The sequence below is a fragment of the Scyliorhinus torazame genome, chromosome 11 (assembly GCF_047496885.1).
Source record: "Scyliorhinus torazame isolate Kashiwa2021f chromosome 11, sScyTor2.1, whole genome shotgun sequence".
Lineage (NCBI taxonomy): Eukaryota > Metazoa > Chordata > Chondrichthyes > Carcharhiniformes > Scyliorhinidae > Scyliorhinus > Scyliorhinus torazame.
This window is the reverse complement of record NC_092717.1, coordinates 119,563,666-119,588,601: the sequence shown is the minus strand read 5'-3', so window position 1 is coordinate 119,588,601 and position 24,936 is coordinate 119,563,666. Positions and strand designations below refer to the sequence as shown.

The 24,936-nt window shown below is 42.2% G+C and overlaps 1 protein-coding gene across 17 annotated transcripts in view; it reads right to left on the bottom strand.

Moving 5' to 3' along the window:
* The window catches only part of unm_hu7910 (un-named hu7910), a 275,063-nt gene that overhangs the window by 248,683 nt on the left and 1,444 nt on the right, over positions 1-24,936 (bottom strand). The gene's annotated exons all lie outside the window — the stretch shown is intronic.

Genomic DNA, 24,936 nt, shown 5'->3' with positions numbered 1-24,936 from the left:
GGTAAACGAATAATTTACTTTTACGTTGGAAGAGAGGGCCATTAGTTCTTACATATGGGTATTTGCCAGGCAGAACATATGAAAGTGAACCATTTAAACAAGTGAATAAACACAAGTACAATGAATGCAACATAAAATGGAACAGAATCCAAGCAAATAAAGTATACATGATAATAGAAAGGAACAATAGATGTGGACAAGGGCTTGTATTTACATAACACCCTTTGGGAAAACTCTCAGCAAATGAAGTTTTTTTTTAAATGTAGCCACTGTTGTAAAAGGAGAGAACCACATGAGGCACTCCACATCAAGAATGTCCCACAAACAGCAACAAAAAATAAGGAATACAATGTAAACAGGGCTGCAGAAGCAGCAGGACCTGGACGTACATGTGCACAAATTGCCGAAGGTGGCAGGGCAGGTTGAGAAAGTGGTCAATAAGGTGCATGGATCCTGGGCTTTGTAACTAGAAGCATAAACTACAAAAGCAAGAAAATTATGGTAAATCTTTTGACCCGGTTGAGTTATATAAAGTACTACATACGTCAGCTGGACTTTATCAAATTATTTTTTTTCCTCGTTTTTCAAAATGGACAATTGCCATGCTGACAAGGTGACTCCAGCTGGCTTCTGGAAATTTCTGAGCTGTTTGAAAGCAAACAAAGGTTAACACTCAAAACAGGGTGCCACGATGGCACACACAGAGGACCCGGGTTCGATCTCAACCCCAGGTCACTGTCCATGTAGAGTTTGCACATTCTTCCAGTGTCTGCGTGGGTCTCACCCCCACAACCCAAAGCTGTGCAGGGTAGGTGAATTGGCCACGCTAAATTGCCCCTTATTGGAGGGAAAAAAATAATTGGGTACTCTAAATTTATATTAAAAAAACACCTCAAAATGCCATGGATTGCAACACTTTGCATCAGATAAACATTCCAGCCAAGCCAACACAATGGCTTTGCAGACAAGCAGTCTTCCCCAGCTAGCTATGAACAAAGACAACTGTTTACAACTCCTAGTCTCCAATCTGGTGCCAATAGCCTGTTATCTGTTTCTAAACACAATGGCTTTCAACCAGGGCCTCATTTAGTCAACCTGAAACCAGTGGCTCAAAGAACAAAAGGAATCTTAACTTCTATTAAACACCTCCAGTCCTGGGAAAATACATTATTTTCCCAATAGTGTTGGAAGCATGTCACATGACCTCCCTCAAGCTGTGTCATATCGCCTTGTGGATCTGAAATCAGGAAATTACGGTTTGGTCCCTTGGAGAGAAACAGTAACTCCAGTTAAACAGCCTGCGCTATCTATCATCTCGCCATCAAGCAGATAGCAGCAGAAAAAACTCTGGCCCTTATCAAAATGCGAACATTGGAACTTGTGCCTTCAAGATTAATTCAACTCCTTCTCCGCTGGTGGAAGTCTCATTACTGGACAGATGGATCACCCTATAAGTTAACCTCCCCACAAAAGCAGCATTCCATTAGACTCTGGACACAGTATTTTATTGTGATCAAGCCCTGAACCTCCTTCCTTTCCATCTTTGTATTGTATGAGTGCAAAAGAGGTGGACATTGCCGAATCCCTCTCGTACACGTGTATAAAACAAACCAACCCCCTTTATTTCAACTTGCCTCGCGTTTGCTGTGCAAGTTATTCAGAGGATTAGAACATTCCAAATTTCAGGATTGGAGAAAATCACCATCACAAAAGAGGAAAATCAATAATACCTTCCTGTTTATGGACGGGTAACTTCAGGAGAAATCAGGGCTGTTGAAGTGAATTTGCCTCTTGAAAACACTTTATAAAACACTGATTTGGCCTCAATTGGAATAGTGTGTCTAGTTCCGGGCATCACACTTTAGAAAGGATGAGGAGGTATTATAGGGTGCTGAAAAAAATTACAATACAAGAATGGTTCTGGAGAGGAGAATCTTCAGTTATGTGGAAAGATTGTTGAAGCTGGGGCTATACTTTTAAAGATAAGAAGCCCGAGGCGATTTGATGGAGTTATTCAAATTCATGAAGGGTTTGGGCAGAGTAGATAGGTAAAAACGTCCCATTGGGAGGAGTTAAGAACCAGAGGATATTCATTTAAGGCAAAAAACCAACAGCGACATGAGGAAAATTTGTAGTATAAGGGAGAAAAGTGAGAGTGGGATAGCTGAGTATCTCGAGAGTTTGCAGAGACATTACAGGCTTAACAGACTCCTTCTGTGCTGTAACCATTCTATGATTCCAGAAATCGGCAGAATGTCTACGGTCATGCTACTGTTTGAGGAATAACATTGACCGGCAAAATCTCTCCTGCTCTCCAAATAATGTTGTGAATCTACATCTGAAGAGGTAGACTCGGTTTACTCTGCTGCTCTCTCCACAAATGCTGACTGACCCACTGAGTGTTTCCAACATTTTCTGTTTTTAATGCAAATTTCCAACATCAGTGGTATTTCACTTTTGTCTCAGTTTACAATCTCAGATGAAAGGTTACACCTTCAATCGAGCTGCACTCCCTCAATACTGCACTGTATAGTCAGACTAGAATAAGTACTCAAGTGTCAACAGGAGGGTTTGAACCCACTTCCTCTGGCACAGGTAAAATTGCTACCACAGAGCTACGGCTGACATTGGAAAAGTGCATCAAATGGGGTAGAAATAATGACCGTTGCAACCTAATTTTGTCAAGCCCGCCCGCCTACACATACACAGCAATCAACAGACAGGTTCCAGCAGGATTGATTACCCATTATTCATTAAAATTTCTCAGTCAAAGCTAATTAAATTCAAGAGTTCACTTTCAAGGACACAGAACTGCAAATTAAAACGTGCCATTCCAACCTTGTACCGATCACTAACTGAAAGTCCATTTAAGACACTGCATATTTGGGCAGCTGAGAGAAGAGTGGCAATGATTCCACTCCTTGGAGCTCTGATACGTTAGGAGAGATTAGCAGAGCTGGAAAGAACAAGGTTGAAGGGGGGGGGGTATATGTCCAGCACAAGGCCAGAGATTATTAAGTCTTTTGGAAAGGTATTAGGTTAAATGCATCTTGGAAAGAGGTTAGAGTCAAAAGGTTAAATGTGAGATAATCAAATGCTTCATCAGATATAATAATAATTATTAAGCTGCTTTTAGGAGAAAAATGTTTGTCTAAGAGAAGCAGGAAAGGTGAAAAAAATAAATGAGGATGGATGAATATTTTGGATGCAGAAGAATGACCATTGAAAATTTATCAACAAGTTCTGCAAGATTAGAGTGCAAAATATGATGCACTATACATTGCCCATTAAGGAAATTGGCTCAATGTGCCAAGTGTTCTTTTCTCACTTCATGCTTAGTGAACACTTGGCACACTACAGATGGTAGCATTGTACTTCACCTCAAGAAAACATTGCATAATGTACTAATTCACACAAAAAAAAAATTTTCAATGATCAAAATTTGAAACTAGAACAAATTCTTCTGCAAAAATTGTAAATAAGTGACACGCTAACTAGAAAAACGGAACCACACCTTTTCAGCTATGACCTGTACAAACAAATGTATTTTAGGTTTGACAATCCAAATGATCCATGCAGTTAGAACCAAAATCTACCTTTCAAAATCTTGGTTATTCAAGAATGTTTTCGACCAGAACCAAAACGTTAACACTGCTAAACAACACAACAATTGCAATTAAAAAAACTTACAAAAATTAGCACATTTTCCAGTAACTTAACAAAACATTCTCATTACAAATGCTAACACATCAATTCAAAGAGCACATCAGCCCAGGAGCTTACAAGCTGCTGAAACAGAGATGTAAAAAACACAGCAACAGAAAAAAGGTTGCATGCAAACACACAAATTCAACTGCTACAATCAGAGCTACAAACATCCAACACTAATGCTAATAGAGCTCAACAACATGCCATTCACAGGAGGTTACCAGTGTCATAGTCTTCGCTAGGAAAGATCACAGTTCCAGTTGAACTTGCAGTGTTGATGCACAGCTTCTGTGCCAAGATGGAAGAATCAATAGTTAAAAAGCAGTAAACTTGTCCAACTGTTTACAGTATTAGGCAAAATTATGACAGATTATCTGTAATTTTGTCAGTGTGTATACGCTCATGGCCAAGAGCCAAAGAAAAAACAAAATAATTTGGAAGGTTGCAGAATATTTAGCTGTCAGCATTAATTATTGAAAGTTGATTTCTCCAATACAATGAAATAGCTCAGTCATCCAATTACAAAGCTGAAACTGCATTCCCACCACTAAACAACACAATGATTTTTTATTTACGAGCATAAGGAAATGCAGTGTTCAACTCTTTAACCATCACAAGGGACATCAACCTACAACATACAAGTTCCGATGTGTAAATCCACAATTATTGAGGAATTGGATTAATGGTTTTCTGAATAGGATTACAAAAGGGTTAAAATTACTGAACAATGGGTATGTCAGGCTATTCAGATGCTCAAAGGCAGCAATAATTAGATGGTACATAGCAGGACAAGTTAGGACATGTTGGTTGAATAGTCAGATGGCTGCCAATATGACAACGTTGCTTGCCAAAAGTTTCATAAGTGATAAACTAATAGGAAATGTCTCAGCAACTAAACTGACAGTATCAAATATCCATACAGCCCAACGGATTTTTAGGAAAAAGGAAAACAAACTCCAAAATGGATGTTTTGTCGCCAAGAATGCTCTATTTAAGCAATCGATAGGTTTTATCAACAAGCTTATTTCTAGGAAATGTAGAGAAATACCAATATATGATTTAAGTAATTAACTTAAGTTCATTTAAATAAAGATGGGTGTTTAACAGGTGACCTGCAGTCCAGTGAAATCAAATCTAATACAACTGCCATGTAATTCAGTACAAGAGGCAGAAAGCAGGGAATGGGAGGTCAGTTAGCCCAAAATTTGGGGAAAATGCTGCAATCCTTTAAGCTGCAGCTGGACGGGAGATCTTGTGGTGCAGTGGGTAGTGCCTCTAACTCTCAGCCAGAAACTCTGGGTTAGAGTCCCATCCAAGACTTCATGACGTGGAAGGTACATTCGAGATGTAGCCAAACTGGTTGATTGTCAATCTGTTAAACCGCCTTTTGTTTTCTTATATTCATTTTTACGGGGCGTGGGCGCATTGGTTAGGCCGGAATTTATTGCCCATCTCTAGTTTCCCTTCAGAAGGTGGTGGTGAGTTGCGTTCTTGAACCACTGCAGTCCTTGCGATGTTGGTACACCCACTGTGCTGTTAGGGAGGGAGTTCCAGGATGTTGCCCAACAGTGAAGGAATGCCGATATATTTCCAAGTAAGGGTAGTGAGTGACTTGGAGGGGAACCTCCAGGTGGTGGGATTCCCAGGTATCTGCTGCTCGCCCATCTAGATGGTAGTAGTCATGGATTTGGAAGGTATTATCTAAGGAACCTTGGTGAGTTACTGCAGTGCATCTTGTAGATGGTACGCACGACTGCCACTGTTCATCGGTAGTGGAGGGTTTGAATGTTTGTGGAAGGAGGAGCAATCAAAGCGGGTTGCTTTGTTCTGGATGATGTTGAGCTTCTTGAGTGTTGTTGAAGCTGCACTCATCCAGGCAAGTGGAGAATATCCCATTATACTCCTGATTTGTGCCTTGTAGATGGTGGACAGGATTTGAGGGGTTAGGGGGAGTTACTTGCCATAGGATTCCTAAGCCTATGACCTGTCCTGATAGCCACAGTATTAATATGGCTAGTCCATTTCAGTTTCTGATCAATGGTAACCCCCGGGCTGTTGATTGTGGGGGATTCAGTGATGGTAATGGCACTGAATGTTAAGGTATGTCTCTTGTAGGAGATAGTCATTGCCTGGCATTTGTGTGGCACCAATGTAACTTATCACTTGTCAGCCAGGCCGGATATTGTCCACATCTTGCTGCGTTTGGACATGGGCTGCTTCATTATCTGAGTCTCGAATGATGCTGAACATTATGCAGCCATCCGCAAACATCCCCACTTCTGACCTTAGGAAGGTCACTGATGAAGCAGCTGAAGATGGTTGGGCCTAGGACACTACCCTGAGGAACTCCTGCAGTGATGTCCTGGATCAGAGATGATCGAGCTCCAACCAGCACAACCATTTCCCTTTGTGCCAGTTATGACTCCAACCAGCAGAGTTTTCCCTCTGATTCCCATTGACTCCAGTTTAGCTCAGGCTCCTTGATGCGATACTCTGTCAAATGCTGCCTTGATGTCAAGGGCAGTAGCTCTCACCCCACATCTGGCATTCAGCTCTTTTGTTCATGTTTGAACCAAGGCTGAAATGAGGTCAGGAGCCGAGTGAACCCGGCAGAACCCAAACTGAGAATCCGTGAGCAGATTATTGTTGAGTAAGTGCCGCTTAATAAAACTGTTGATGGCTTCTGATAGGCCAATGGCAGGCGTCAAGTGGGAAAGTTGCCTGGTCAGCTAGAACCCGTAGACGCAACGACAAACTACTACAGTACCTGGCCAAGCAGAATAATAAACTAACTCAGAGGTCCATGGTTGTCAATGCCCTTTTAGGGCATGGTATCTGGAGAGAGAGAGAGAGAGAGAGAGAGAGAGAGAGAGAGAGAGCGAGAGCGAGAGCGAGAGCGAGAGAGAGAGAGAGAGTGTAGCTGCACATAGGGTCCGTATATGGAGGTTTTAAGCATTAGAACAATGAAGTGGTCCTTGAAATCAAGAAAATTACATTCAGAAAATGTCAGTACTTCAGCCATTTAATCAGAGTTGAAAAATAGACTTCTTCTATAAGGAAAAGTAGAGGACAAGACGAAAAGTGATCAATGATGGACAACACGAGTAGTTGCAGAGGAGCAACAGAGAATGTGCGAGGATGAGACAAGACAGATGAGCGTGACATAGGAGTCCCCTGGTAGGAGTAGCTACAAGCAGCAGCTAGATATTTCCCGTACCGGCCTCCCCGAACAGGTGCCGGAATGTGGCGACTAGGGGCTTTTCACAGTAACTTCATTGAAACCTACTTGTGACAATAAGTGATTATTATTATAGTTAGAAAATCGTAATAAAACCATGTTAACTCTGCTTGATTGCACCAAAATGAAACATTGTTTGACTATGAGTAGTGTGGTATGGTGGTGCAGTGGTTAGCACTGCTGCCTACGGCGTTGAGGACCCAGGGTCGATCCTGTCTGTGGAGAGTTTGCACATTCTCCACGTGTCTGCGTGGGTTTCACCCCACAACCCAAAGATGTGCAGGGTAAGTGGATTGGCCACACTAAATTGCCCTTTAATTGGAAAAAAAAATAATTGGGAACTCTAAATTTCTCTTTTAAAAGACTAATATTTTGAGTATGCAAAAACAGAAAATGGGAAACCAGTAGATGTAATGTATTTGGAGTTCCAAAAGACATGATGTCATACAAGAGTTTACTGCACAAAATAGCTAAGTATATTGGCACGGATAAAGGACTGGCCAAGTAAGAGTTAGGAAAAGTGAATAATTTTCATCTTGGCAAATTCTAACTAGTGCTGTTCCACAGACATCAGGTTGTAGGGCCTCAACTATCTAAAGTCATATGTTAAAGCCTTGATGAAGGGATGATACAAAGATAGATAGGAAAGCAAGTTGTGAGGAGGACAAAGAGTCTGCAAAAGAATATAAATAGTGGGATAAGTAAATAAGCAAAGATTTAGCAGATGGAACATAATCTGGGAAAACGTGAATTTACCCTCTTTGGTAGGAAAAAGAGAAAAAGCAGCCATTGTTTTTCAAGTGGAGAAAGATTACAGAATGCTGTGGTATAGTGTAATCTGGCTGTCCTTCTACAATAAACAATATTAATTTGCAAGTGCAGCAAATAATTAGGAAAGTAAATGGAATGTTAGCCTTTGTAAGAGTATAAAGGTAGGAGGCCTTGCTACTTTACTACAGTATGTTGGTGAGACCATAACTAGCGTACTGTACACAGTTCCGATCAACTGAAGGAAGGATACCCTATTTATGTTCTTATGTGGACAAAAGCCTGCTTGCAAAATATTACTTTTGTCCTCAGCTCTTGGTTAAATGGAAACATTCACTTTGAAGCTTTCTCTCTAAACAGACTGCCAGTAATTCCTGCCAGAAACCATTGGTCACGTGATGGCCACACAAATCATTCAGGGCCTGGCATTTCCCTCAAATTATTTTTACATTAAGGTACAAAGTTTAATCGGAGAACAGTTCATTCAAGCATATTTCTACTCGTCATATCGACCATGAAGATCACAATAATAGCATGCTTTAAAGAAAATGCACATAGTGATTTTGCTTTAGCAAACTAAACAGGTGAAAAAGGAAGACTCTTTTTTAAAATAACTTGAGTACCCATTCTTTTTTTTCCAATTAAGGGTCAATTTTTATTGTGGCCGATCTACCCTGCACATCTTTAGGTTGTGGGGGTGAGACCCATGTAGACATGGGGAGAATGTGCAAACTCCACACTGGACAGGAAAAAGGAAGACTGCTAGTTTAGCACAGGGCTAAATCGCTGGCTCTGAAAGCAGACCAAGGCAGGCCAGCAGCACGGTTCAATTCACGTACCAGCCTCCCCGAACAGGCGCCGGAATGTGGCGACTGGGGGCTTTTCACAGTAACTTCATTTGAAGCCGACTTGTGACAATAAGTGGATTTTCATTTCATTTCTTAATACAGAAAGTTGGCAGTTATTTTTCAATTTCCAATATAAAGAAATCCTCGAGTGGCATCAAGCACTTTAACTTGACCCAATTACATGTTTTATATGACATTTTCATACAGAAAAATTTAGGCTCACGTAACAACCACTTAAAACAATCTAATTTTAGAGCAGTTTTCACAATGCAGCTCAAGAGTCAAGCAAGCTAAACCACTTACATTTTATTGCCGATATATGGCCCAATATCACATGCACCTGCAAGCAGGTCATGAATTTGCAGCCCGTGTATATACATTGAAATGTAAAATTATGATTATTATAAATCTGGGTTCCAATCAATGATCCAGATCATCGAACCCCTTGTAGTCCCAACACTGACTGTAGCATTTGCCAGAATGAGGGGCAATTACCTACTCCTTGGGACCCTCCGTGAAACTCTCCAATTCAACTCGGAGTTACAGTCGGAGGCTGAACAGTTCCAACTTGTCCAGAGTAATTATCCTGGTATGTATGCTAAGACGGGAAAGATTCAAGTATGCTAAAATGAGAAAGATTCTTAATATGAAAGGCAACTATACAATTGATTCCCCCAATCCTTCTTCTTGACCCACTGACCAACACCATCTACCCGACTCCTTCCCCCCCACAACCCCCATGACCGTAACTAATTCTTGTTGACCCAGCTACCCCCCTCCACCGCCCCCCCCCCCACCCCCCCCCACCCCCACTCTACCCTTTGAATTTATCTTTCCGTATCTCCATAGCTGTTTTCAGAGCAGCATTGGGACATTTAAACAAAATATGATAGATGGCGTTGTAAAAGGTGGGGGGGGGGGGGGGCAAGGACTTTGGCGTGGAGCTTCTGCACTGCTCCCTATGAGGTTTGCTGCAATGAGTCAGGTATGATGGAACCTCCATCAGGAGATTGGTCAGAGAAATCAGTAAAAACATGCATTTATTTATCTAACTGGAGTCGGAAATAAGGTTTCTGATTCGGATTGGAACATCTGCACCACTATTTTCCCCATTTCAGTGACATCAGACACTCCCACTTTTAGAGCTGACTCAATCCGCACAATATAAAATCTTAGTACAACAAAAAGCATGTAGTGTTGGCTCCTTGATGTATGAACAGGGCATCAACACTTTCATATGCTCTCACATGCGATTATCGATTTTTTTTAGCTGGTGGATTATTTGCCTTTTTGAGACAAGCTCCACAATAGCCTGTCTGCTTGTCTTTCACCTTAACCTAGGCTTGAACCTAGACAAAATTCTTGAAATGAAAGTTGCCTCAATGCTTACAAATCCCATGAGGTCAGGAGGAAAGCATTGGGCAATCTCATCCAATTCATATTGGTTGTAATTTAAAATCCATAGCACAAAATTACCCCAAACATTAGTTTCACAAGGACCCGAGGGGGCTGCAATGAATTGGAAGAAACAGAAAATGCCATATTGATGTAACACCGTAGAATTATTGTCTGAGATGCAGCTAGAGAACGATGTTGAAAAAGGAAAGTTTGTTTTAGAAAGACATGCCTGAACCTTGATACAGCCAATAACTCAGAAGAAAACATTTCATTTCCTAATAGGAGCTTAGTTTCCCTCACTTAAGAGCTCATTCAGAAATAAAAATTTCCAAAGCAGGCCAAGCTCAAAAGGTTTCTGCAGAACACTAAAGGAAAAATACCTGTTAATAGGCTTGCATACGGGGCGCAGTGGTTAGCACAGTTGCCCCACGGCACCGAAGACACAGATTCGATCCCGGCCCCAGGTCACTGTCCGTGTGGAGTTTGCAGATCCTCCCCGTGTCTGCGTGGGTTTCACCCCCACAACTTAAAGATGTGCAGGGTAGGTGGATTGGCCATGCTAATTTGACCCTTAAAACTGGGTGGGGGGGGGGGGGGGGAAGAGATTGGGTACACCAAATTAATTTATAAAAACAGGTTTGCATATCGTAGAAAACTTTTTTTTACTGACAAGACAGCTTGAAAGAAGGCAACAAGGAATTTTTGCCCCGACATTTCTACTTTTGAAATGGTAAAAATACAGCTGTGTAGCCACCTAAGTTGGCCAACTCCCGATTTAAAATGGTGAACTGCAAAGGCTTAAGGGAAATTCAGCCAACATAGGCAGAAACCAGCAACCCGCAGGTGCAGGTTTGCTGTGTATTTAACTCTGCAAAAGCCCAGACAGCATCGATACCAGTGACCATCAGCATAATAAGCATCTACATACTAATGAGCAATCCCCGGGAACAATAGCAACATTTGGAACACACAAAACTAAGCCAGACTCCCCGGCGCCAGCAGGAGCCAACACAAAAGAGGTTAACGGTCAGGGAATCGCTCCAGTATTGGAGAAATCGAACCAAGCGATTGGAACGAAGTCCAATCACCTAGAACCTGGTACAGGGTCCGCCCCGAAAGGCGGGAAGCCCCTGGGGACTATAAAAGTTAAGCCCCAAGTTCAAATCGTTCTCCTTGACCGGGTCACTCAGCAACAACGAAGCAACCCCCGAGAGTGAACGGTCCAAGCTGCCACATCCCTGAAGTAAGTCTCAAGTCGACGCTCGCTACGAGATAGGCGCTCCTAGCTAACAGTCCATACCGGCTTTGAATCCCGCAGTGTCAGATTCCGAACGAAAGGCCATTTGTTCCCCTGACCTGGTGGGTCAGTCCGAAGTTAAGTATAGGCCTGTTAGTTGTAGAAGTAGCTTAGACGTAGAATTTGTGCATGAGTAGCGATTACTGTGTATAATAAATGTGCTTTGATTTGAATCTTACTAATTGGTGTGTTGAGTTATTGATCATTACTTGGACTTGAACCTCGTGGCGGTATCATAAAGATACCTGGCGACTCGAGAGCAAGGGTTATAAAACAGAGCCAATTGAACCAACCAAATGTTAGCAACAGCTGTTCCAAACAACACTCATGCTGTCAAGAGAAAAATGGCCATATTATACACAAGTCAAAAATGGGGTTGACAGATGTTTAAAATGTACAAGTTACATAATATTGGAGCTGAAAGAATTGCTGGCAGACTTAACCATGACATTAAAAGAAACTTTTTAAATTTTTGAAATAGAGAATATATCCAGCGTTATTATAAATCATGCTTCGGGGCAGCCCGGTGGCACAGTGGCTAGCATTGCTGCCTCACAGCACCGAGGTCCCAGTTTCGATCGCGGCTCTGGGTCACTGTCCGTGTGGAGTTCGCACATTCTCCCTGTGTTTGTGTGGGTTTCGCTCCCACAAACCCAAAGATGTGCAGGGTAGGTGAACTGGCCACGCTAAATTGCCCCTTAATTGGAAAAAATGAATTGGGTACACTAATCTTTTTATTTTTTTTAAATCATGCTTCTTCACCTAGTCATGAATTCAAAATGACAGTTCAGGATTAAGTTATACCATCATTTAAGGTCTTAGTTATAGAATAGAGTTCTTTCTGTTGGAAAAAACTGGCTTGAATACTTTGGAACAGAAATCACCTGTACTGTGCTATATCAGAAGTAATTATGTGGTATAAGTTGGTGTTCGGTTGGGTGTTCAGAGACAAAGAGGAATTAAGGGACTGTTTTCTGGGTGGCATCATGTGACAAGTGGTATTCCTTTTGGATCTGTACTGAGGTGTAGCTTTTTACCATACATGCTGGAGAGTGCCAAAGAAATGAACTAGAATGATATCAGGCCTTCAGTTATCAGAACATGGAATATGTTCTAGTTATTGGAGTAGATTAGATAAACTGGAATTTCTCCCTTGTAGAACAAAGAAGACTAAAGAGAGATTTAATAAAAGTGTTACAAAGTAAGAGTTTTAATGAGGGTAGATTGGGAGGAGCTGTTTCCACTGGTAGACGGGTCAATAAAAAAAAACATACTGATTCAAAATAATTGGCAAAAGAGTGAGTGCATATGAGAATTTTGTTATGATCTGGAATACAATACTAGACATGACAGAAGCTGATTCAGTAGTAGCTTTCCAAAGGGAATGGGATAAACTAAAAGGAGCAATCTGCAAGGCTGTAGGAAAGAGCAGGAAGTGGCACTAATTGAATAACCCATCAAACAGCTGACATAGGCAGACCAGGCCAATTGGCAAAGATGCTATGATTTCAATACATTAATAGTAATAATAAGACCATAAGACATAGGAGCGGAAGTAAGGCCATTCGGCCCATCGAGTCCACTCCACCATTCAATCATGGCTGATTTCAACTCCATTTACCCGCTCTCTCTCCGTAGCCCTTAATTCCTCGAGAAATCAAGAATTTATCAACTTCTGTCTTAAAGACACTCAACGTCCCGGCCTCCACCGCCCTCTGTGGCAATGAATTCCACAGACACACCACTCTCTGGCTGAAGAAGTTTCTCCTCATCTCTGTTCTAAAGTGACTCCCTTTTATTCTAAGGCTGTGCCCCCGGGTCCTAGTCTCCCCTGCTAATGGAAACAACTTCCCTACGTCCACCCTATCTAAGCCATTCATTATCTTGTAAGTTTCTATTAGATCTCCCCTCAACCTCCTAAACTCCAATTAATATAATCCCAGGATCCTCAGACGTTCATCGTATGTTAGGCCTACCATTCCTGGGATCATCCGTGTGAATCTCCGCTGGACCCGCTCCAGTGCCAGTATGTCCTTCCTGAGGTGTGGGGCCCAAAATTGCTCACAGTATTCTAAATGGGGCCTAACTAGTGCTTTATAAAGCTTCAGGAGTACATCCCTGCTTTTATATTCCAAGCCTCTTTTGAGATAAATGACAACATTGCATTTGCTTTCTTAATTACGGACTCAACCTGCAAGTTTACCTTTAGAGAATCCTGGACTAGGACTCCCAAATCCCTTCGCACTTCACCATTATGAATTTTGTCACCGTTTAGAAAATAGTCCATGCCTCTATTCTTTTTTCCAAAGAGCAAGACCTCGCACTTGCCCACGTTTAATTTCATCAGCCATTTCTTGGACCACTCTCCTGAACTGTCTAAATCTTTCTGCAGCCTCCCCACCTCCTCAATACTACCTGCCCCTCCACCTATCTTTGTATCATCGGCAAACTTAGCCAGAATGCCCCAGTCCCGTCATCTAGATCGTTAATATATAACAGAGGACAGCTGTGGCCCCAACACTGAACCCTGCGGGACACCACTCGTCACCGGTTGCCATTCCGAAAAAGAACCTTTTATCCCAACTCTCTGCCTTCTGCCCAGCAGCCAATCGTCAGTCCATGTTCATACCTTGCCTCAAATACCATGGGCCCTTATTTTACTCAGCAGTCTCCCGTGAGGCACCTTATCAAAGGCATTTTGGAAGTCAAGATAGATAACATCCATTGGCTCTCCTTGGTGGAACCTATTTGTTATCTCTTCAAAGAACTCGAACAGGTTTGTCAGGCACAACCTCCCCTTACTAAATCCATGCTGACTTGTCCTAATCCGACCCTGCACTTCCAAGAATTTAGAAATCTCATCCTTAACAATGGATTCTAGAATCTTGCCAACAACCGAGGTTAGGTTAATTGGCCTATAATTTTCCATCTTTTTCCTTGTTCCCTTCTTGAACAGGGGGGTTACAACAGCGATTTTCCAATCCTCTGGGACTTTCCCTGACTCCAGTGACTTTTGAAAGATCATAACTAACGCCTCCACTATTTCTTCAGCTATCTCCTTTAGAACTCTAGGATGTAGCCCATCTGGGCCTGGAGATTTATCAATTTTTAGACCTCTTAGTTTCTCTAGCACTTTCTCCTTTGTGATGGCTACCATATTCAACTCTGCCCCCTGTCTCTCCTGAATTGTTGGGATATTACTCATGTCTTCTACTGTGAAGACTGACGCAAAGTACTTATTTAGTTCCTCAGCTATTTCCTCGTCTCCCATCACTAGATTACCAGCATCATTTTAGAGCGGCCCAATGTCTACCTTTGCCTCCCGTTTGTTTTTAATGTATTTAAAGAAACTTTTACTATCATTCCTAATGTTACTGGCTAGCCTACCTTCATATATGATCCTCTCTTTCCTTATTTCTCTCTTTGTTATCCTCTGTTTTTGTAGCCTTTCCAATCTTCTGACTTCCCACTACTCTTTGCCACATTATAGGCTTTCTCTTTTGCTTTGATGCATTCCCTAACTTCCTTTGTCAGCCATGGCTGCCTAATCCCCCCTCTGATAACCTTTCTTTTCTTTGGGATGAACCTCTGTACTGTGTCCTCAATTACTCCCAGAAACTCCTGCCATTGCTGTTCTACTGTCTTTCCCACGAGGCTCTGCTCCCAGTCGATTTTCGTCAGTTCCTCCCTCATGCCCCTGTAGTTACCTTTATTTAACTGTAACACCTTTACATCTGATTCTACCTTCTTTCTTTCAAATTGGAGATTGAATTCTACCATATTATGATCACTGCCTCCTAAGTGTTCCCTTACTTTAAGATCGTTAATCAAGTCTGGCTCATTACATAGCACTAAGTCCAGAATGGCCTGTTCCCTCGTGGGCTCCATCACAAGCTGTTCCAAAAAGCCCTCCTGTAAACATTCAATGAATTCCCTTTCCTTGGGTCCACTGGCAGCATTATTTACCCAGTCCATCTGCATATTGAAGTCCCCCATGATCACGGTGACCTTGCCTTTCTGACATGCACTTTCTATTTTGTGGTGCATTTTGTGCCCCTGGTCCTGACCACTGTTAGGAGGCCTGTACATAACTCCCATTATGGTTTTTTTGCCTTTGTGGTTCCTCAACTCTACCCACACAGACTCCACATCATCTGACCCTATGTTGTTTAGTGCTATTGATTTAATTTCATTCCTAATTAACAAGGCAACCCCGCCCCCTCTGCCCACCTCTCTGTCTTTTCGATCGATTGTGAATCCCTGGATGTTTAAATGCCAGTCCTGAACCCCCTGCAACCACGTCTCTGTGGTGCCTACCACATCATACCTGCCAGTCACAATCTGGGCCACAAGCTCATCTACCTTGTTCCGTACACTGCGCGCATTTAAATATAGCACCTTTAATTCTCTCTTGACCGTCCCTTTTTGTTTTTTTAGTGTGGTGGACCTTGGTTTACTGAGCCTTTCCATACACTGTCATATTTTGTGAGATGGGGACTATCGTAACCTCTCCTGAGTTCTGCCTTTTCGGCTTTTTTGTATTCCTAAGCAGCTACGCTTCCCACTGATTACTTCACCTCTTGGTTCCCTGACTTTCCTTCCACCCCCCCCCCCCAAATCTCTAGTTTAAAGTCCTATTGACCACCCTATTTACTCTTTTCGTCAGAACACTGGTCCCAGCTCGATTCAGGTGGAGACCATCCCAACGGTATAGGTCCCCCCTGTCCCAAAACTGATGCCAGTGTCCCATGAAAAGGAACCCCTCTTTCCCACACCACTCTTTCAGCCATATGTTAACTTCCCTTATTCTTGCCTCCCTATGCCAATTTGCACGTGGCTCGGGCAGTAATCCGTTATGACCCTTGAGGACCTGTTTTTTTTTTTTTTTAATTTGAATCCTAGCTCTTTATAATCTCTAAACAGGTCCTCTTTCCTAGACTTACCTATGTTGATGGTACCGACATGGACCACAACAACTGGATCCTCCCCCTCCCTCTCCAGTATCCTATCAAGCCGGTCAGAGATGTCCCGCACCCTAGCACCGGGGCAGGCAACATACCATGAGGGACTCTTTATCCTGCTCACAAAGGATACTATCTATCCCCCTGATAATAGAATCCCCAACAACTACAACTTGCCTATTTACTCCCTCCCCTTGAATGGCCTGCTGAACCATGGTGCCTTGGTCAGCTGACTCATCCTTCCTGCAGCCCTGTTCGCCATCCACACAGGGAGCAAGTGCCTCGTACCCTGCTGTCCCTGGCCACTGGCAGGATTTAAACTACTTACTCTGACAGGTGTGACTGCCTCCTGAAACACAATGTCCAGGTAAATCTCCCCCTCCCGGATGTGCCTCAGTGTTTGAAGCTCAAACTCCAGCTCATCAACTCTGAACCAGAGCTCTTCGAGCAGCCAACACTTACTGCAGATGTGGTCGCTGCAGCTCGCAATGGGATCTGCCAGCTCCCACATCAAGCAGCTCAAGCACATCACCTGACCAGCCATCTCTAATTAATTAATTAGTTTAATTTAAGTTTACGAGTTCAGCTGTGCTTTTTTTAAATTTGGGGCAGATTTGCTGTCAACCAATCAGATCACAGCTTCCCTCTGATATCACTTTTGGAGAAAAAAAAAACTGGAAAACAGGAAGTTACCGTTAGGTTTTTTATACTCACAGAGACTGCTCCTCCTCCTCCGAACGGCTCCCGAAATTAGGCCCGAAGAAAGAGAGAGAACAAAACAGTAGGGAAAAAGCACCTTCTCCCACTCTGTACCGAATTACCTCACTGCACCAAATTACCAAGTTCCAAATTCTCACTCTGTCTGTGTCTCACTCACTCAGGCTGTGTCTCTTTGACCTGCGCAATAATCTTTATTAGTGTCACAGTAGGCTTACATTAACACTGCAATGAAGTTACTGTGAAAATCCACTAGTTGCCACGGTATGGCACCTGTTTGGGTACACAGAGGGAGAATTCAGAATGTCCAATTCACCTAACAAGCAGGTCTTTCGGGACTTGTGGGAGAAAACTGGAGCACCTGGAAGAAACCCATGCAGACACAGGGAGAATGTGCAGACTCTGCAGTCAGTGACGCAAGACGGGAATTGAACCCAGGTCCTGATGCTGTGAAGCAACAGCACTAACCTCTGTGCTACCGTTCTCAGGGAGTAGAGGAAGACATGTGTGACTGATGCAAGGAATTATATGGAGGTAATGAGAATACTGGTATTGAAAAAAGGTCAAGTGAATATTTAAGACTTTTTTTTTTTTAAATTGAGAACTTTTGATAGAATGAATAGGGAAAGATTTTCTTTGTGTTGTGGAAGTCAGTGAAGGCAGTCACCAATTTCAAAAGGTTACTAAAGGGTTATGGGGGCAACAGGGAAGTGGAGTTGAAACACCACCTTATCAGGCATGATCTTATCGAAAGATGGAGCAGTGTCAAAGGGCCGAATGGTCTGTTCCTGAGTCCTATGCAAGAGAGGGAGGTTAAGGAAGGCCGGCCATTGTATCTGGATAAATATTTGAAGTAGAGAGAGGTGGGGAAAGCAGGAATTCATTTTAGGGTATTCTAATTAAGAGCAAACACAGTTGCAATGGGTTGAATAATAACCTTTAGTATTCAAAACTTAGTACTCAAATGATTCGATGGTGAAGGGCATGACACTGGGAAGCTCCGAGGAACAAAGGAATCTTGGCATGTTTGTCCATCGATCTCAAGGCGAGAGGGCAGATTAATAAGGTGGAATAGATTACAAAAGCAGGGAGGGCATGCTGGCGCTGTACAGAACTTTGGTGAGGCCACAGCTGGAGTACTGTGTGCAATTCTGATCGTCACATTATAGGAAGGACATGATTGCACTGGAGGGGGTACAGAGGAAAATCCCCAGGATGCTGCATGGGCTGGAATATTTAAATTATGAAGAGAGGTTGGATAGACTTGGGTTGTTTTCACTGGAGCAGAGAAGACTGAGGGTGGACCTGATCAAGGTGTACAAGATTATGGGGTGCATGGATAGGGAGCAACTGTTCCCCTTAAGTGAAGGGTCAGTCACGAGGGGGCCGGCAGGTTCCAGATGAGGGACAGGGGGTTTAGGGAGTTTGAGGAAAAACGTTTTTACCCAGAGGGTAGGTGACGGTCTGGAATGCACTGCCTGGGAGGGTGATAAACATGGGTTGCCTCACATCCTTTAAAAAGTCCCTGGATGAACACTTGGCACATCATAATATTCAAGGCTATGGTCCAAGTGCTGGCAAATGGGATTAGGTAGGTAGGTCAGGTATTTTTCATTTGTCGGTACAGACTTGATGGGCCCCTTCTACATTGTATTTTTCTGTGATGTATCATAATATCAGGCGGATGGTGCAGAAGTCTGAAGACTCGCACATCCAGACATAGGAACAGCTTCTTCCCCACAGCTACGAGATGCCTCAACGACTCCCCCTCGGACTGATCTGTTCCCTGTATGACCACTATTCACGACGCCCGATGCTGCTCTTGCTCATGTATTTGCTTTGTTTGGCCCCTTGTTCCACACTGTAATCAATCACTGTTTTGTCGATGTACCATTTGTCAATGTTCCCTGTTTATTCTTGTGCCTACTATGTACATTATGTGCAAGTTCCTCGGCCACAGAAAAATACTTTTCACTGTACTTTGGTACATGTGACAATAAATCAAATATCAATGTGGAAATTTAGGTACAAAGATCAACTGGTCAACCAAGTAGCACTTTTCATATTCCCTGCAGAGGTAGGTAAAACATTGTGCTTTAGTAACCTTCTTCAGTAAAAATAGGTTAGTATAGACGGTTCTCAAATGTGTCAAATTGAAATCTTTCCACCATTTCTGACCTTAAACTTAGTTTGTTATTTTGTTAATCACTACATTTAATTGTGGATATATCCTTCCAATCTGTTTTCCCAAAATGGGTTATGTGCTTACAACAGGAGACATTTGTTTACCTTCCCATCAGCTTTTGGTCTGCTGGAAACAGAACAAGATTCAACACTTTCCTTAAAAGCAGGAGCGGAAGGGTGGAGGAAAACGGGAATAGGAACAAGTGGAAAAAAACCTAACAAACATTCAATTTAATAAAAGTAACTTGACTATGCATTTCACAAATTCCCTGGCTTCACTTTGCCTTTCAAGTGACTATATAGACTTGCCTCTGAACAATTTAAACAGAGCATTTTTATTATCTTTCTCAAATGGTTGGATGTGAAAATATTAATGTTGAAATGAAACATTGTATCTGTGCCAATGGACTGCTGTACAAGTCCAGCATTTTTTTATTTCAGACTTTTGCATTCTCAGTGAAGCTGTTTACAATAAGATAGCTTCAGTTCTGATATGCAGTCCAGATGAAACTATTTAATATATAACCCTGGAAGTTCTGATATGCAACAGGAATAATTTATTTCACCAACTACCTAGAAAGCCATGGAAGTTATTAACTTCACACAGGAAGAGCTCATTATTACATACTACCCTGTCCTATATTGATAAGTGGCTTGATGGCCCAATAGAATTATTTACATAGCAAACCAATAGCTATCGCATTTAGTGTATATTCATACTGTAAGACACAATTAGAGTTGAATATAAATGAAGCAGGATTTACAATCACTCACTGAAATAATACACATCATTCCAATTTTGAAACAAAATTTACTACTGCTTTTTATTTACAATCCAATTTAAATATGTAATTTCTATGGTGATTAGTATTCTTGTTAAAAGGGAACATTTTAAACATATGTAACAGTAATAAAGTGGCCAACTTCATAAATAACTGAAGATGATGTAACCATGTATTTGACATGGAAATCGGCCTCAAATTATGCACGTTATCCTTCAGCTATGACTTCTATCAGTTTGAAAGCAGGAGGAAGTTGCTTTTGAATATTTTTCTTGTATTTGTCCTGGGTAACTAGCACAGAAACATGATCACAAGGATTCCACTCATGAACTGACAAGAAACAGCAGGTAAGATGTTGCTCCCAATGCTAGTGCACAAATCTCAACATTACTCCATTTCCCCAAATGCACAGGAAAATTGTCAATTGAAACACTTCAGACATCTAAATAACACAGTATCTTATCTGATACTTCAGAAGAGGGAAAATAAAGAATAGCATCAGAATGTGGGCACCTTTGTGAAATTTTAAATAACATGATTGTCATATGCCGTAGGGAGGAGGAAAACGGAAATCAGAAATCCTTCCCTAACAGAGCTGTAACACGTGAATAGACTAATTCAAACTAATTAATGCAATAAACTTCATCACTAAAGAGTCAGCTGTATGTCTCTGGTGAATAATAAATATATCTGCTTGATAACGTTATTAAAAGTTGTGACTATAGGTAGAGAGATCAAATACTTGGATGTCAGTGCTCTGGGACCATACATCGCATTCAACCTCATTACAGCAAAATTAAAGCAAGTAATTGGATACGGTACAACATGGTTCACCACCAATTTTTTTTTTTTTACATTGCCTTAAAGAGGGTGGAAATAAACATTTGTAAGATCTTGACCAGCAAATGACTTACCGAGACCGTAAATTTAGATTGATCGCCTGGAAACTCGTATCCAATAGGATAAGCAAAATTTTCACAGGCGATCATTTTCCTGAAACATAGTTATTCAGGCTACTCTTGTGATTAGATAAGTGCTGTAGAATCCATGATACAGCAAATTAGAAAACTGTATATAGACATTTATAATTGTTGTAACTAGAATGTAACTAGAATGTAACATTTTAATAAAAGTGCAATGTGAACATCTTCAGGCTTCTTTGATGCCAATACGTTTCTTTTCCAGCAATTCAGATGACTACCGGAACAAATGCATGGTGCACATTCAGTATTTTTAATTTATTTTTCTTTCTTTAAACAAATACGTTACAAATAACCTCAGCCAACATTAACAAGCCGCCTTGATACAAAATAGAAAGCCTGACATCAGTAGTCGGGAAGTTGCTAGAGTCCATTATCAAGGATTTCATAGCACAGCATTTGGAAAGACAAAGTTAACATGGGTTTACAAAAGGGAAATCATGTTTGACAAATCTACTGGAATTCTTTGAAGATGTAACTAGTAGAATTGACATGGAATATCTAGTGGATGTGGTTTATTTAGATTTTCAACAAGGTCTCACACCGCAGATTACTGTGTAGTTAAAGCATATGGGATTGCAGGTAGTGTCTCGTGATGGATGGAAAGCTGGTTAGCAGACAGGAGGCAAAAAGTTGGAATTAATGGGTCTTTTTCCAATTAACAGGCAGTGACTAGCAGGGATCTGTGCTAGGACCCCAACTGTTGACATTATATATTAATGATCTGGATGAGGGAACTAAATGCAGTATCTCCAAATTTGCAGATGATACAAAATCGGGTGGAGGGTGAACTGTGAGGAGGATGTGATGATGCTTCGGCAGGATTTGGACAGGCTGAGCAAGTGGACATATGCATGGCAGATGCAGTATAATGTGGATGAATGTGAGGGTATCCACATTGATAGCAAAAATAGGAAGGCAGATTATTTGAATGGGTGTAAATTGAGAGAGGTGGATACTGAGCGAGACCTTGGTGTCCTCGTGCATCAGTCGCTGAAAGTAAGTGTGCAGGTACAGCAGGCAGTAAAGAAGACAAATGGCATGCTGGCCTTCATAGCAAGAGAATTTGAGTATAGGATTAGAGATGTTTTACTGCAAATGTATAGGGCATTGGTGAGGCTACACCTGGAGTACTGTGTGCAGTTTTGGTGTCCTCATCGGAGAAAGGGTGCTCTTGCTATGGAGGGAGTGCGAAGGTTTACCAGGCTGATTCCTGGGATGGCGGGATTGTCATATGAGGGGAGACTAAATTCATTTAGATTATATTCATTGGAGTTTAGAGGAATAATAGGGGGATCTATTTCCAACAGGGTTAGACAGGGTGAATCTGGTGGGGGGCAGGATCAGGGTATGAACTCAACGATCAGCCATGATCATAATGAATGGCAGAGCACGCTCGAAGGGCCGAAAGGCCTCCTCCTGCTTCTATTTTCTATGTACATTTCTTTGTAAATGAGAACCCATTCACCTACTCCCCAGGATAGTTATGATGGGCAGCATGGTAGCATTGTGGTTAGCACTATGGCTTCACAGCACCAGGGTCCCAGGTTCGGTTCCCGGCTTGGGTCACTGTCTGTGCGACGCCTGCACATTTTCCCCATGTCTGTGTGGGTTTCCTCCGGGTGTCCGGTTCCCTCCCACAAGTCCCAAAAGACGTGCTTGTTAGGTCAATTGGACATTCTGAATTCTCTGTGTCCCTGAACAGGCACTGGAATGTGGCAACTCGAGGATTTTCACAGTAATTTCATTGCAGAAAACCTACTTGTGACAATAAAGATCATTATTACTTGTGAATTAGGAGCTCAGGACAGACAGCAATCACAAGGGATTCCTCACGTGGCACTCAATCAATACGAGATGTCTGACCACAGCATAATGACTAATTTATACAAACAATTCCAGCCTCGAAGATAAATGCCAACATTGCATTTATCTTTTTGAATGTTTTTTTTGCACATTTCTACTAACTTTTACAAATTTGCTACTAGCTTTTGCTTACCCAGTTTCTAGCTTGTGTGATTTAGAAAATATTGTGACTCGTTCTTCTAGGATCTAAATCTCTCACTTCACCACATTCAACTCCAATTGCCAATTTTGCTCACTTACTTAATTTGTCCCTTTGTAGAGCGGCATGGTGGCGCAGTGGTTAGCACTGCTGCCTACAGCGTGGAGGACACAGATTTGATGCTGGCCCCCGGTCACTGTCTGTATGGAGTTTGCACATTCTCCCAGGTTAGGTGGATTAGCCAGGCTAAATAGCCCCTTAATTGGAAAAAATAATTGGGTCTAATTTTTTTTTTTCCAACTTGTCTCTTTGTGACGTTGTTTCCTTCTACACAAGATCTGCTCTTCTATGAAAAAGCTATGGCCAGCTTCTGGAGAATTTCACCAATTATCATAGAATTTACAGTGCAGAAGGAGGCCATTCGGCCCATCGAGTCTGCACCGGCTCTTGGAAAGAGCACCCTACCCAAGGTCAACACCTCCACCCCACCCCCATAACCCAGTAACCCCACCCAACACTAAGGGCAATTTTGGACACTAAGGGCAATTTCTCATGGCCAATCCACCTAACCTGCACATCTTTGGACTGTGGGTGGAAACCGGAGCAAACCCACGCACACACGGGGATGATGTGCAGACTCCGCACAGACAGTGACCCAAGCCGGAATCGAACCTGGGACCCTGGATCTGTGAAGCAATTGTGCTATCCACAATGCTACCGTGCTGCCCTTTGTGGAAACCTGGCAAGGCCTGCATTTTAGGCCCGATAAAATTGGACATCTTACATTGGACACTTTAAATTACCTCAAGCAGGCTGATGGGAACTTGGACTTGACCAAAGTCAAATATACTACACAGACAAACTGCCAGGACCTGCCTCGTCAGTCACACATCAGGAGATAATCGATTATATTGATATGCACTGATTGGTTTTGGGTTGACTAGATCGAAACAGACTTTGGGGACGCAGAATTCGCACCATTACCTTATATGGCAACAGGCTATGTGCGAGCAACACCACCACAAATGGACACCTGGGGACGGGCCCCAGTGCCTGGTCAAGTGGTCACCATCTTGACTGTTGAGATCCCCTCACAAGGCCTCATGGACCGAAAGCCAGAGAAGTTTCTGGAAATGTGCAAATGGAAGGGGATAAAGATACGACACCCTAGATACACCCTAGCAAATACTTGGTGGGGAGGTGACCTTGACCTTCTGAAGGCTAACCAGGGAAGGAAGGAAGCAGCCAGGGAGACCCACCTTTGCGACAACGGCCCTAAGGAACTGGAGTCTCAGAGAATTGGATCCGTGGCTCGACCGAGTTCATCAACATGGGTAGTATCACCCATTTGTTATTGGGTTAAGATAAGGGTTCAAATATTGAATAAACTTGGTTTGATTTTATATTTGTGCTGTCATTTGTTCGCCTTGCCAATAAAGATATCTGGGCAAACCTTGGATTAAACACTGGTCGAAGTGTCTGAGACTTTAGAGACAACACCTTTATCCCTAATCTCTTCTCTAATTAGTCCCAAGGTTTCCCACAATTTCACTAATCACTTGTTTGGAACCATATCAAAAGTTCATAGTGACAACATCATTTAGCACTCCTGTCCATCTTATCAGTAGCCAATCCACTTTCCTGGCCAACAAAGGAATCATAACATAAATAAAGAGCATCCAGGCAAGTTTCCAGCAGTTGTCATTCAAAATTAGTTTTCTCATCAACTACATCAGACTTCTGCCTTCAAGAGGAACAGACATCAGCAGTTTAAGATCAAGCTGCACCCACTACTTGTGCACAGAAGTAAACAATTTCTGAATTATTTGGAAGTTAACACCTGGACCATACATGTTGTAATCCAACAAGATCTGGCAGATTAAACCATACCAATGTCCCCTTCCAGTCAGCACAGCAGCCCAATGTGACAAATTGCTATAACGATGCATATTATAAACTATTACACAAAATATTTACAAATAGAAGCATAACATATAAAAGCAAGGACATTATAAATCTTTCTTAAACACTTGGGAATTATGAGCTCTTG